We start from the raw sequence: 12,304 nt of genomic DNA on the forward strand, positions 1-12,304 counted from the left end.
AGTTATTTTTGAAGACATTTTCTTTGTTATTTCCAATGTTACAGATATGTGGACAGATGCCATGATAAGATTACTAATTTCTTGGCGACTGGCAATTGATCATTTTGGAAAACCAGGAAATAAAAAACAAAATATGGGTAAAAATACAGGGGATATTGAAATACCAAGGTTATAATTTAACCACAGAGGATTATGATATGAAGTGGAGAAATTTGGTAGCAACTTATCAGAAAAACAGACGGGCTAGAAAGAATAGTGAATGATGCATCACCTGGCTATATTTTCATCTTTTGGATGAAAAATATGGTCATAAAACTAATATATCTCCACCAGCAGATGCTGTTTTCTCCTCTTCCTAGTTCTGTCTGCTCCAACAGCTTTCACCAACAAATTATACAGATGATTCTCCCAAAAACTCTTCCTTCTCATTACTTTCCCTCAACATCATCTGGTATTCAACATTTAAAAAGACAAGATGTATTCAAAAGAAGAACCTCCAGAATGGTTCAAGAAGTATGTGGAAGATAAAAAAAGAACAAAGAGAATAGAAACATTGGAAAGAGTTCTAAAGTATCGAAGAAGAAAAATGTCACGTTATGAAAGAGTTATTGGCATTTTATTTAATTTGTGGATTAAGAAATATGTTAACTTCAAACGAAATTTCTTTTTGGATTTTAGTGTTGTTAAATATATCACTTATGTAAGTTATGCTTTCACAGATAGTGGCTACAATAACCTTACAAGTAAGTATAAATTACACACAACTACTTTAATCTGTTTCAAAGAGACACTGGACCAAAAAGTGGTGGGCTTGACAGAGATGCTACCCCATGGCTATACATTAGAAAAATAAACAAAGGGTAAATAACACAAATCATTGCCACACATATAGATAATGATTGGAGAAATTTAACAAGCATATTCAATTTTTTTATTTTGGTTCATATTCTGTACGCTTTTAAGTTTGTGCATTAAGTTTAGTTTAAGATTAACTCAATGCTTTTCCAACATCGCAAAGATTCACAGACAATATCTTTATTTTGATAAAAAGTACAGGAAAAAAGTGTTGTCTACATGAAAAGTATAACTGTAAACATTTGATTATAAAGAGATACCCATAATGTAATTATTAATTATTAGCCTGAATAATAATAATTAATTAATAGTTTTTGGAAATTATCACATGCATAATATTATATGACACAACACATACACACCTGCTGTGTGTGAGTGACATATTATAATTATACTAGCAGGTAGGCCTGGTGTTACTCTGGCAAAAGTAATGATAGCGAAGATTAAGATTATTATGTTATAGTCAACCTTTCCCGTTTTCACAGAATGCAAGAATTGGGTCCTCTTGTTTCCAGGCTAATTAGAGAATTTTTATATGGGTCTAAAAATATGTTCGATTTCCTGAAAAATGAAAAACACTGCATCTGCATTTTGCACGTCGCTTTCTCTTAACAATTCCATTGTTATGTAACATTTCATTGTTAATGGAAGTGTTAAGCCTTAATTCTGTCCGTCTCCCCCGTGGGGAGGAATTTCGAAAAATTCCTTCTTAGTGTGCATTCTCGTGATGTACCCTAACTGTGTACCAACTTTCAACTCCTAATCGTTTGGGCTCTGCACTGATTATTATTATTATGTGTTGGGTTTAGTGGGTTATACTCGGTACACACCGATGGCTGTGTACTATGCTGGACCAGAGTCAAGGCATAGCAACCAAAACAAAACTAAAATTAAATGTGTGTGTCAGTGTCAGTGTCTGTATTAAGGAATTTCCTAACNAGGCACTTGGCAATACTCATCATCAAGTTTTATTCAGTTGAATAAAACTTGATGATAAGTATTGCCAAGTGCCTGAAGATAAATACGATAATTATTTGTGTTTGAATTACTACTAAATTTTATTACTGTAGTGTTCATGTTTCACAAACTTAGAGTAAGTGGACAGAGATTACAATTAGTCACTTTCATTACTATTACTCTAGTTATACAAGACCTCTAGCTTGAACAAATTTTATTTTATTACAATACCTTCCTACATGTTAATTACATAGCAGTTCTAACACATGATATCAGCCAAATGACATAATTGCAAGTAGAATATCTGATTATCATTGATGGTCCAATTTTGCTATGATAAGTTGCTATGTCAACCAGGGCTGTGGAGTCGGAGTCGTGGTGTTTCGGCCGGAGTCAGAGTCGTCAGAAAATCCGCCGACTCCGACTCTCTTTTTACTTACCAACTTGTTAAGTATATGAAACAGAGTCGGATGGTAAGAAAAAGTCAGAGTTGGAGTCGGTAGATTTTTACGCGACTCCACAGCCGTGATGTCAACTTAAAATTCAAGGATTATATATTTTTCTCTTCTGTCAGCACAGCTACTGATTTGGCTATTAATCAGGACTTGTCACATCACAATTAAAAAGATGACCAGATTGGAAGTTTTTAAAATTAACTTACTCCAATGTATAGTTTCTAATCTGGTCACATTTTTGATTTTGGTATTTATAAGTTAATTAATAGCCAAATTTGTAGCTATATTGGTAAAAGAGAAAATTATTATAAAAAGTTTTTCTTCCTTTGATTATAAGTAAAAATCAAGGAGCTTTCCTTAATAGTAGCCATAACAAAGTTAAGTTGAATAGAGGAAGACCTCAACAAAATCTGTTAATGCTTACAGTAAAAAGTCAACAGTTTGCCAGTAAAACAATCTTTTAGCATTCTTTTAGCATAAAATTCTTTTTTACACAGTATCTTCTGTGTTATCTTCTGGTCTTGGAAAAGTTTCAGACACAACTGCATTCCAAGATGATGCAGAATCATTGAAAGCATTTAAATACTCATAATTTTCTAATATACATAAGTTGTGTAAAATGCAATCTGTAATAATAACAGGGGATTCAATCAACCCAAAATATAAACAAATGATTCAGTTGTTGAAATTGCCTAAATAAGTGACCAAATGCTTGCTCAATAACTAGCCTGCTTGAGCATAATATTTGAAAATTTTCTCTTTTCTTGTGAAATGACTATTTTTTAATGCTTCACACAGGAGTGAGTTACTCCAAACTCTTCAAGCACGTGATAGATAAAGAGCCATAAAAAGGGGAGAAAAAAGGTGGGAGAAACGAGAGAGGGAGGAGTGTGGCAGGAGAGTTAGAGTAGAGGTGGGAGTACAGTAGAGCTAGTGGAGAGAAGAGATGTGGAGTTTAAAAGTGGGCAAGGAAGGACAAAAGTCTTGTTAATGCATAGGATTGAGTTTCTACCTTATACGATCAACTGTGATTAAAGTTTTTTTGTTGTGATATTCGACTAGTTATAAATTAGAAAAATGTGTCGAGCAACCTCAAAGGACATTCGAAAATTAAGCACAGAGAAGGTGCAACAGTCAAAGATGTAGCAAAAATGTTTAAAATTAGTTTAAGAACAGTGATTAAAATCTGTAAACAGAATATTGAAAGAGAAACGGTTTCACCGAAAAAGGCGAAAGGTCTTTCACTACTTTCACACAAAAGGCGATTCACTACCGAAGAGGATCAATATATAAACAGCGTTGCGAAGATAATACGTTTGTCTGTAAGGATACTTCAATCAGAATTAGCTTTACCTGTTTCTATAAATACGGTTAAGCGGAGGTATATAGCATTTGAGTATAATACCTAGACATTAAAAAGATGCATTCATATAAATGTAATGAACTTATAATAAAATATTCTTAATAAAGTTTTATTTCTATTATTAGACTAAGGGAGTTTAATCTTCAGGGGGAGAAGGGCTGCCCAGAAGCAAAATTTAACGAATGTGAATTCTGATTGGCCGTTTAGGCTTTGCCTACCAATACCGTCATTGGACTGACGAATGGCAAAACATCAGGTTTCTGATGGAAAAAAAAATTTTCTAGCGATACAACTGGAGTTGTTTGGGTTCATCGGCTCCGAGGTGAAAGGCACAATAGTAAATACGTATGCCCAAGGCAAAGAAGCAGAAGTTTCTCAGTAGATAAGGTTCTATATTTTTGCTTTTCTTACTGATATAATAATTCTTACTTTGAATATATATTGAACCGATATTTACCCGTGTCAAGAAATCTTGGCAGGATTTGAAGCAGTCCTACTCCTACGCTTCGTGTCCAATCGGTTTTTACTCGGTTTGCAATAATCTACACTGTCGACATCAAGTTCCACTTATTAGACGGATAATTTTTGCCAAATTATGATTAATTTAGATATAAGTTTTAATTATCCTAGCATCTGGTGTGTTGTTTATTATGGCCAATGCCCTCCGTTTAACAAAATATTATTAATTTAAAGAATTTACTTTATTTGTATGAAATAATGATGTAATGAAATAGTTATTTTTACTTATATTACATGACATTACTAAAGGACAAACTCGATCTATAATCTTTTCCGTTCCATGCCGATGCTCGGCCCCTCACTGGCGTTTGTTTACCTTCCTTCTAAACGTGTCTTAAAGTGTTTCATACGAGCTTAGAACTCTGGAATTGTTAGGGTATGTGGCTGTCATGTGCCAAAAGTTTATGGGCCTAGTAACCCACTAATGTCTCTATAATTTTTGTTCGGTGTAATACTGGATGTTTGGTGGGAATATCTGAAAGACAACGTGTGAGATGGAAAATTTACATGGCGATACTTTCACAAAGGAAGGGTTCGTCAATTTCCAAAAACTGGATGGTTCATTCAATTTATCATCATGGAAATTCTACGTAAAAATGCTGTTGATGAAGGAAGATCTGTGGGCAACGATCGAGACGCCGTTAACAGATCGAGATCCGACGGCAAAGGAAAAACGTTTTGATCGAAGGGCGTTAGGAACGATAGCCCTGACAGTTGGGGACCACGTTAAAGTCGATATCCAACATCGTACAAGTGCCAAGGAAGCATGGGATACTATAGCAAATCTCTACAAAGATAAGAGTATTCTGAAAAGTCGATAATAATGTGTGAGGTATTGGTCATAATTAATTGATAATTGTCTTACAGTATTACGAAAATACAAATATACTTATTATCTTAATTATCTTCTTAATATTTAAACATCATCAGATTGTTTTCAATAGTTTAATATAACCTGTGTACAAGTAGTTCAAATGAAAGCAATTATAAAATATGCTAGAAATAAGTATAGCGTATAACCAATGCAATAACATAAGCATTAAAACTAAATTGCGCTGCTGATATTTATAATTATATGCATATTCTCGTGCTTTTAAGTTTTTCTTTCTTTCTTTTGTTTTGCAGGAGTATGGGCATGGATGACTGCACCCGGTCCCGGTGCCCTGGTGCGAATAAATGGAAACCTGACAGCCGCCCAATACGTAAATATCCTAGAGGACGATTTTTCCCTTTAAAGGGAAAAATCCATCTACAGTATAAAGGTCCCGTTCATCCATGATCGCTCCTCGATTCACACAGCCAGATTAACTAGAAACTGGCTAGAATGTCAAATCAACAGTGACGTCATTAACTGGCTAGGAAGGGGAGATGATCTAAACCCCATAGAATATCTGTGGGCGGAGATGGTAAGAGAGCCATTTAATGCCTCCACACCGGATGAAATCTGGGAAGCCCTTTGCGAGAGATAGGAAAGATTCAACAACAGCAACATATGTTAGCAGCTGGTAAATATCATGCCCAACATGCCCAGAATTAAAATGGTGATCGATAACGCCGGTTTTTGGGCAAAATATTAAACAACGTTGTTTTAAATGTTGGTTTTTTTCTTCGGCAGTGAATCGTCCACCGCCGACCTTTTCCCTTTTTCGGTGAAATCGTTCCTCTCTCAATATTCTGTATGCAGATACAGTAATACCCCGAACTTACGCGATCGGTAGGACCGAGCGATAACCGCGTAAATCGGGGTATAATTTTGCAATTTGTGTAAAATCCAAGTTGAATGTATGTAAGTTAATCAGTGGCGTGCTGTCATTAGAAGCGGTGGAAGCGCCGCTTCCCTCGTATTTTCTAAAAAAATAAATAAATATTAATTTTAATTATATGAAAATAATCGCACAATATTTTATTNTCGGTAGACTTACTTTTACAATTAGGTGCAACACAATAACGTTTTGAGTACGTATTGACCTTGGATTTGCTGGTTTACACGTACCGCCATCTATTGGCAAAAATTAAACAATTCTTAAAAGGATAGATATACAGTATATGTATGTGCAGTATGTATTAATTATATTCGCTTAATTACTGTGACAGGCAGCATATAGCACTTGCCTGCGTGCAATCGAAAGTGTTACCCCGTGAAAAATCTTTAATTTCCACATCTAACAACTGGCTTTTTCACGTCCTAACGGTTCTTAATTCTAATAAATACCCTCCAGTAACTAAGTGGATTAAACCACGGAACATTGGAAGTTAGTCAGGGATTCGAGCAGTCAAACGGCTGGTCACGTGGAGTTTTCTTCAAGTAAATACCGTCCAGCATCCCATAAAAGTCTTCTTCGGATGCATCCCCAGCAGATTGCTCACATTCAGTAACGAAACTAATTCAATACAGCGATTATTTATGACATCGTCATGTGAGGGTCGTAAAAGTGCGTCGAAATTTCGACTAATTACAAACTTTAACGTCAGAGAGTTTCGAAGATAGAATCAGGTCTAGAGGGTGTGTTAATGACAGAACCCAGATGGGACGAAAACTTTTTCGAATCGTAAAACAAACGCGACGCGATGATAAACAACAGGGGGAAATATCGACAGAAAGAGCTTTGTTGAGATGCTCGCGAACAAGTGTCCGGTCGACGAGCGCAAACATTAAAAGCTCCGTCATCACCTCTCCGACCTTTTCCCGACCCGGATCGGTCTCAAGTTTCGCCTAGAAACAAGGGAGTGACAAATCGGGGTAAGGGAGAGGGTGAACGGGACCAATCAAAAGGGTGAGATTCGGAGAAAATCTTATAAAACCCCCGAATCTCAAGGACAGGAGGGAGATTCTCAGCCGCTTCTCTCCGAAGAGAAATTCCCAGCCGATTCTCCGCAGTTCTCCACTCGGAACAGGTTCTCCACCAGTGACCAAAATCTCCATGCATCCGCAACATCACCGGACAGAGGCACCTGTGCAACGGACACTCTCCTGTCAAGCCCGGAACACCAGTCAGCGCCCGTTCGTTGACATCAAGGAGCTCCCACCAAAGCCGATCTAGATCGCATTGTTATTGTCATTATGTGAGTTAACCTTATGTCAAAATAAACGGTTTTCGTGTAGGACACTTGTCATCTTTGTCTCCTACCGCCACCACCCACATACGGTTTGACCCTAGGTTTTCCTGACGCGCAATTGACGTATTGCCCCCAAAGTCGACGAACTTACAGTCACAATGCCGGCCTGCAACTTTTAGTCAGTGTTTTCAACCACTACTTTTGCTCGAATTACTTCAACCCCATCTGCAACGGTCCCTTCGATTTCATGCCACCATACCGTTGGTTCTTATCGGACCAGCGGTATGGTGGCATGAAATTGGAAAATTCAAAATACATGGTTACCAGCCTGCACAAAATGTGATTTAAGTGGAATGTGTGACGTTATGCACTTTGTGTTTTAAACCTTTACATAAGATAACATTCGTAGTTATATAAATGAAATACTACTATATAATATAATAAAAGGGTTAGAATTACGAAGGAACCTAATACTGTAATGTTTGTTATTTTTTTCTCCCGAGCAACGCCGTGCTCATATGCTAATATATATTATAATTTATTTATAATATATTATAAATGAGAATGTTTGTTCGCTATACATTCATAGGCCGTTCAACCAATTTCTTCGAAACTCGGCCCTTACGTTTACATCTAATTTAGATAATGTCATACATCCCATCTTAAAATATTGAATTTCTGTAAATTTCTACCTACGTTCAATTTGCTGATTTACAAGTCGCGCCATCTATTGCCAAAACTTAACAAAAGCTAAATATATTTCTTTTTAAAAAGGATATAATTTAAATACGGTAGAGCATGGCTTCTTAAACTATGGGTCGCGACCCCATTTGGGATCGCTTAGCGAAATCTTGGGGTCGCGAGATTTTAATGCAAAATCTTGAAAATAATTTGTGAGAGTTTGAAAATGGCACGCTCTGTGCAGCGAGACAACGATTCAGCAACACTGATTATAGTGTGAACTAGTGTAGTATTGTCGCTTTTCAGTGTATTCAGTTGTTTTTGTTCCATTGTAACACAAGAGTGAACTGTGGTAGTACACCATTATTGTTTCTGCAAATTTGTATATATCTTTATATTTTTGGGGGGTGGGGGTCGCGAAAAAACTCGCAATCATAAAGGGGGTCGTGAATAAAAAAAGTTAAGAATCCCTGCGGTAGAGCATCGAAACATCGGTTAACCGAAAGCGTTCCGGTCGGCAAATTTAAATTTCCGCTACGGCTGTGGCGTTGCAGCACTCTTCCCCTCCCTGCCAAACCTAACTGTAGGCCTAGTTTAATGTATTACATCAGGGCTGTCCAACTTGCGGCCCGCGGGCTGTATACGGCCCGCCAAATAATTTTTACGGCCCGAGTACATTTTACTATGAATAAATTTATGTTACTAAATTATTATTATTAATATTAAAATTATTTTACTATGTGAAAATTTAAATCTAATTTGAATTTAAAGTAGATACTATTTAGTTTGCGTAACTTCACTTAACCTGGCTGAATACAGCAGCAACCTTCTTGGCCCCCGAAATGTTTGGTGAAGAAAATATGGCCCGCGGGCTATGAAAAGTTGGACAGCGCTGTATTACATTATGTAAGGTATGTATTTGTAAGACGTATGATACAAATTATATACAGTACAGTTTTGTGTTTAATATAATTTTTGGTAATTAATCAATTATCCGAACAACCCCAGTCTCGAATTGTTTCGGATAATCGATGCTCTAGTGCAGTGTTTCCCGCAGTTGCGTGCCGTCATTGGAAGCGGTGGATGCGCCGCTTCCCTTGTATTTTCTAAAAAATAAATACATATTAATTTTAATTATATGAAAATAATCGCACAATATTTTATTATAGCCACATTATGTATCTTATTACAAATTTTTATACTAGACGTGAAAAAAAATAAGATCGCTATTGTATATTCGAATATTAGTGACGGAGTGGAAGCGCCGATCGTTAGCATCCAAAAAGCCAGATTCGCGCATGCGCTTTATAAAGCGCCAACCTCATCCGGTTTAGCCGGTGGGAGCTTAGGACCTCGGGTGGATGCTACACGTATACCGCATCCAATTCTATCCAGGACCGGTTCTGGGCTGTTAGCCGCCTGCCCGCTAGATATTTGGCCGGCCTCGCCTGATTACGCGAATCGTGAGTAGATTTATAACTTAACCCAACCAATAAGAATTTACTGGTATGTTTTTACGATAGTTCTGTATATTTGACAGGAGTTAAAAATTTCATTAAAATATTTGATATTTTTATTCCGCTCTCCGATTTTATATTACGGATTTCAATGTTAAACAAGTGATATTACGATTTCGTATATCCCATCTTTAAGGGAATGCAGAAAAAAAACGTGTACAATTCTTGTATAATGTTAAAAAATTAACCGTTACTTGGACAGCGTCATTTACAACTAAATTTAATGAACGAGAGAGATGCACGAGGTACAGAAAAAGCTCTAGAATTTATTTTCCTTAAATTTACGATTTATGTATCCGTTTGTCATAAAAATTTGTCTTTCCACTTTTTTCTGAGACTATAAATATTCGAGTACAAAGTAATTGGTTTCGACTTATTTCTACTTAAGAAGTACAGTATAGTAATACCTCGACGTACGTTACCCCGACTTACGCGATTTTCAAATCTCGTCGATTCGTCTTTTGTTTGAATGTCACGCAACTCTTTATTACTCATTCCCCCCACACTATTGTTTAGCTTACATGTTCGGACGTGCCGCGCGGAATCGACACATAGCCACAATTTATTTTGCGTTATTTATTTCTGTTTGTTATATCTACGGATACTCGAGAGACTCTATGTGGTGATTTCTTGTAACCGTGAACGAATCAAAAGGCGAAATAAGGTTAACGAGAACATTTATTAGCTTACATACATCACATTTGGATTTTACACAAATTGCGAAAATATACCCCGACTTATGCGAATTCGACTTACGCGGTTATCGCTCGGTCCCACCTATCGCGTAAGTTCGGGGTATTACTGTAGTTATTAATTAAATAATTAAGCGATTAAGGAATTGGTGACATAAACAAAACGCTGATGAAAGAGCCGAAATTTTACATAAACAAAAGCTTAACCGAACCATTTCTAGCCGAGCACAGTGGAGACTGATTTCTTTGTATTATTAATTAATCCACGGTTAAGCGCGCCACCTAGCTCTTGCAGTGTGTGGCGCAGGGGAAATATAAGATCCCTGTTTTCAAAAATCATAGTTTTTTTCGCGATTTTTTCATATCAGATGTTTGTGAGCATGTGTTTTTGATGTATTGATCAACAAAACTACTTTAAATATAGCGTTTTTATTTATTACTAATGAAAAACAGAAAGTCTCCAGTTTTTATGAATTTTTCAAAAAAAATTGTCAACTTCAAAAGTATTTTACAAACTGTAAACAAGTCTGATGCTGTCTAAGCTCTCAATCGCTTTCCTGTATGTGTTTTTTAACTGCCACAACAATTAAATTTTTTGTACCAAACCCCGGGCCAAAAATATTTCAGTATTTCCAAAAATACACCATCCAAAATCATACAGCAACTAGAGGTAAAAATGGAGATTATTGGCAGATAACATCGATAGTAAACTTCTTTTACACTGTAATTGGTTAATTTATATGTCTGTTATTAGATCCACCTATAAAAACAATTGCTGGAAAAATTCCCGCAAAATTCCACGTGCCCGCAGGCTATTACATCGAAGTATGTAAACAATCGCTATAAAATCGCGTGTTTATTCGTTTTTTTCACTTCTAATTTGCTAATGATAAGTCGTTTGACAGTATTTAGACAAATAAACATGTTTTCAACACCATTTAGCAATAAATATCCCCAAAAAACTCCACCTTTCAAACTTTCAATGCTAAGTCTATGGGAAACTTTTTTGCCGTTTATTGGCTTTGAAAATCTTGATTTTACGCTTTTTATGCTCTAATTGGTCATTTCTATCATGACTGACTCGATATCAACCAATAAGCGTTTTTTCAGAACTGTAAATCAGATCCTCCCATCTTGGTTAGTCGTGCTAATAAAACTCACTCCGTTAAGCGCGCGGGATACAAATGTCCCCACTGATTTTCGGTGTAGGTTGGTGTCAAAAATTTTTTTCGTTCAATTTTGAAATTTTTTCGGTGCGATCTTCAGTACATCGAAGGAAGGTACTGAGGGCATCATTTTTCTACATTAAAAACATTAAAAAATACACGCGTTTTAACATGGCGGGGGTCCTATATTCCCCCAGGCAGAAATCTTTCCAGTTCAACGAGAGTGACCGAAAAGTTGTAAATTTTGGAAATTTCTGAAGACACTTGGTCCTAAAACGAATTAGTTAGAAAACAAATGACTTAAGTTTAACATATTTAGATTTTTACAGCTATGGCGAGAAACGTTTAAAATCTACAACAACCCTGTCCCGTCCTTTGAGGTATACCAGTGATGGGACAAAAGAGGCATTTGACATTGACCGGTATCGGCACTCTGGGGATTTGGCAGTCCGCGTGTATGCACGCTCTCCAACCGTCTTCGATTCCATCCATTAGCCACTCGTAGGGAGCTATTTGACTAAGTGCATTGTTTTAAGATTTAAAAAGTAAAGAATATTTTATATTTTTATGTACGTTTCTTTACAAAGCTATATTTAATTATAATTTTCTTTAAAATTATATTCGTACAATTGAAGAATATTTTGTACCAGGTTTTTACCGGTACATCCACCACACATTTTATTTCACCGAGTAAGTTTTCATTATTTTATTTTTAATTGTAGCCCTTATATTGTGTCTAGCAATTCGGAATGTAATTGTGATATTAAAAATACATTAAGAAAAGTCTGCGGTTTTTACTGGCTTATCGAATAAACGATACGGATGAATACTAGACTAGGCATGGCCAACATGCGGCCCGCGGGGCCGGATGTGCCCATGTAATGGATTTATGTGGCTCGCAATTAATCTTTCAATATCAGCCTCTGATTCGCCCCGTGAAAAAAGTTTTCTTTCCAATTCGGCCCGGGGGGCAAAAACTGTTGGCCACCCCTGCCCATACCAGTGTTTTTCAACCTGTGGGTCGCGACCCCCAGGGGTCCGA

General features: G+C 36.6%; 1 long non-coding RNA gene across 1 annotated transcript; it reads left to right on the forward strand.

Moving 5' to 3' along the window:
• The first annotated feature begins 2,806 nt into the window (after positions 1-2,806).
• LOC111622411 lies at positions 2,807-5,474 on the forward strand. Its single transcript, XR_002756267.1, has 2 exons — positions 2,807-4,017; positions 5,275-5,474. It is a non-coding gene; the product is annotated as an uncharacterized LOC111622411 (long non-coding RNA).
• The last annotated feature ends 6,830 nt before the right edge of the window (positions 5,475-12,304 follow it).

Source organism: Centruroides sculpturatus, unplaced genomic scaffold (genome assembly GCF_000671375.1).
Source record: "Centruroides sculpturatus isolate CEXI.00-Female unplaced genomic scaffold, Cexi_2.0 scaffold195, whole genome shotgun sequence".
Classification (NCBI taxonomy): domain Eukaryota; kingdom Metazoa; phylum Arthropoda; class Arachnida; order Scorpiones; family Buthidae; genus Centruroides; species Centruroides sculpturatus.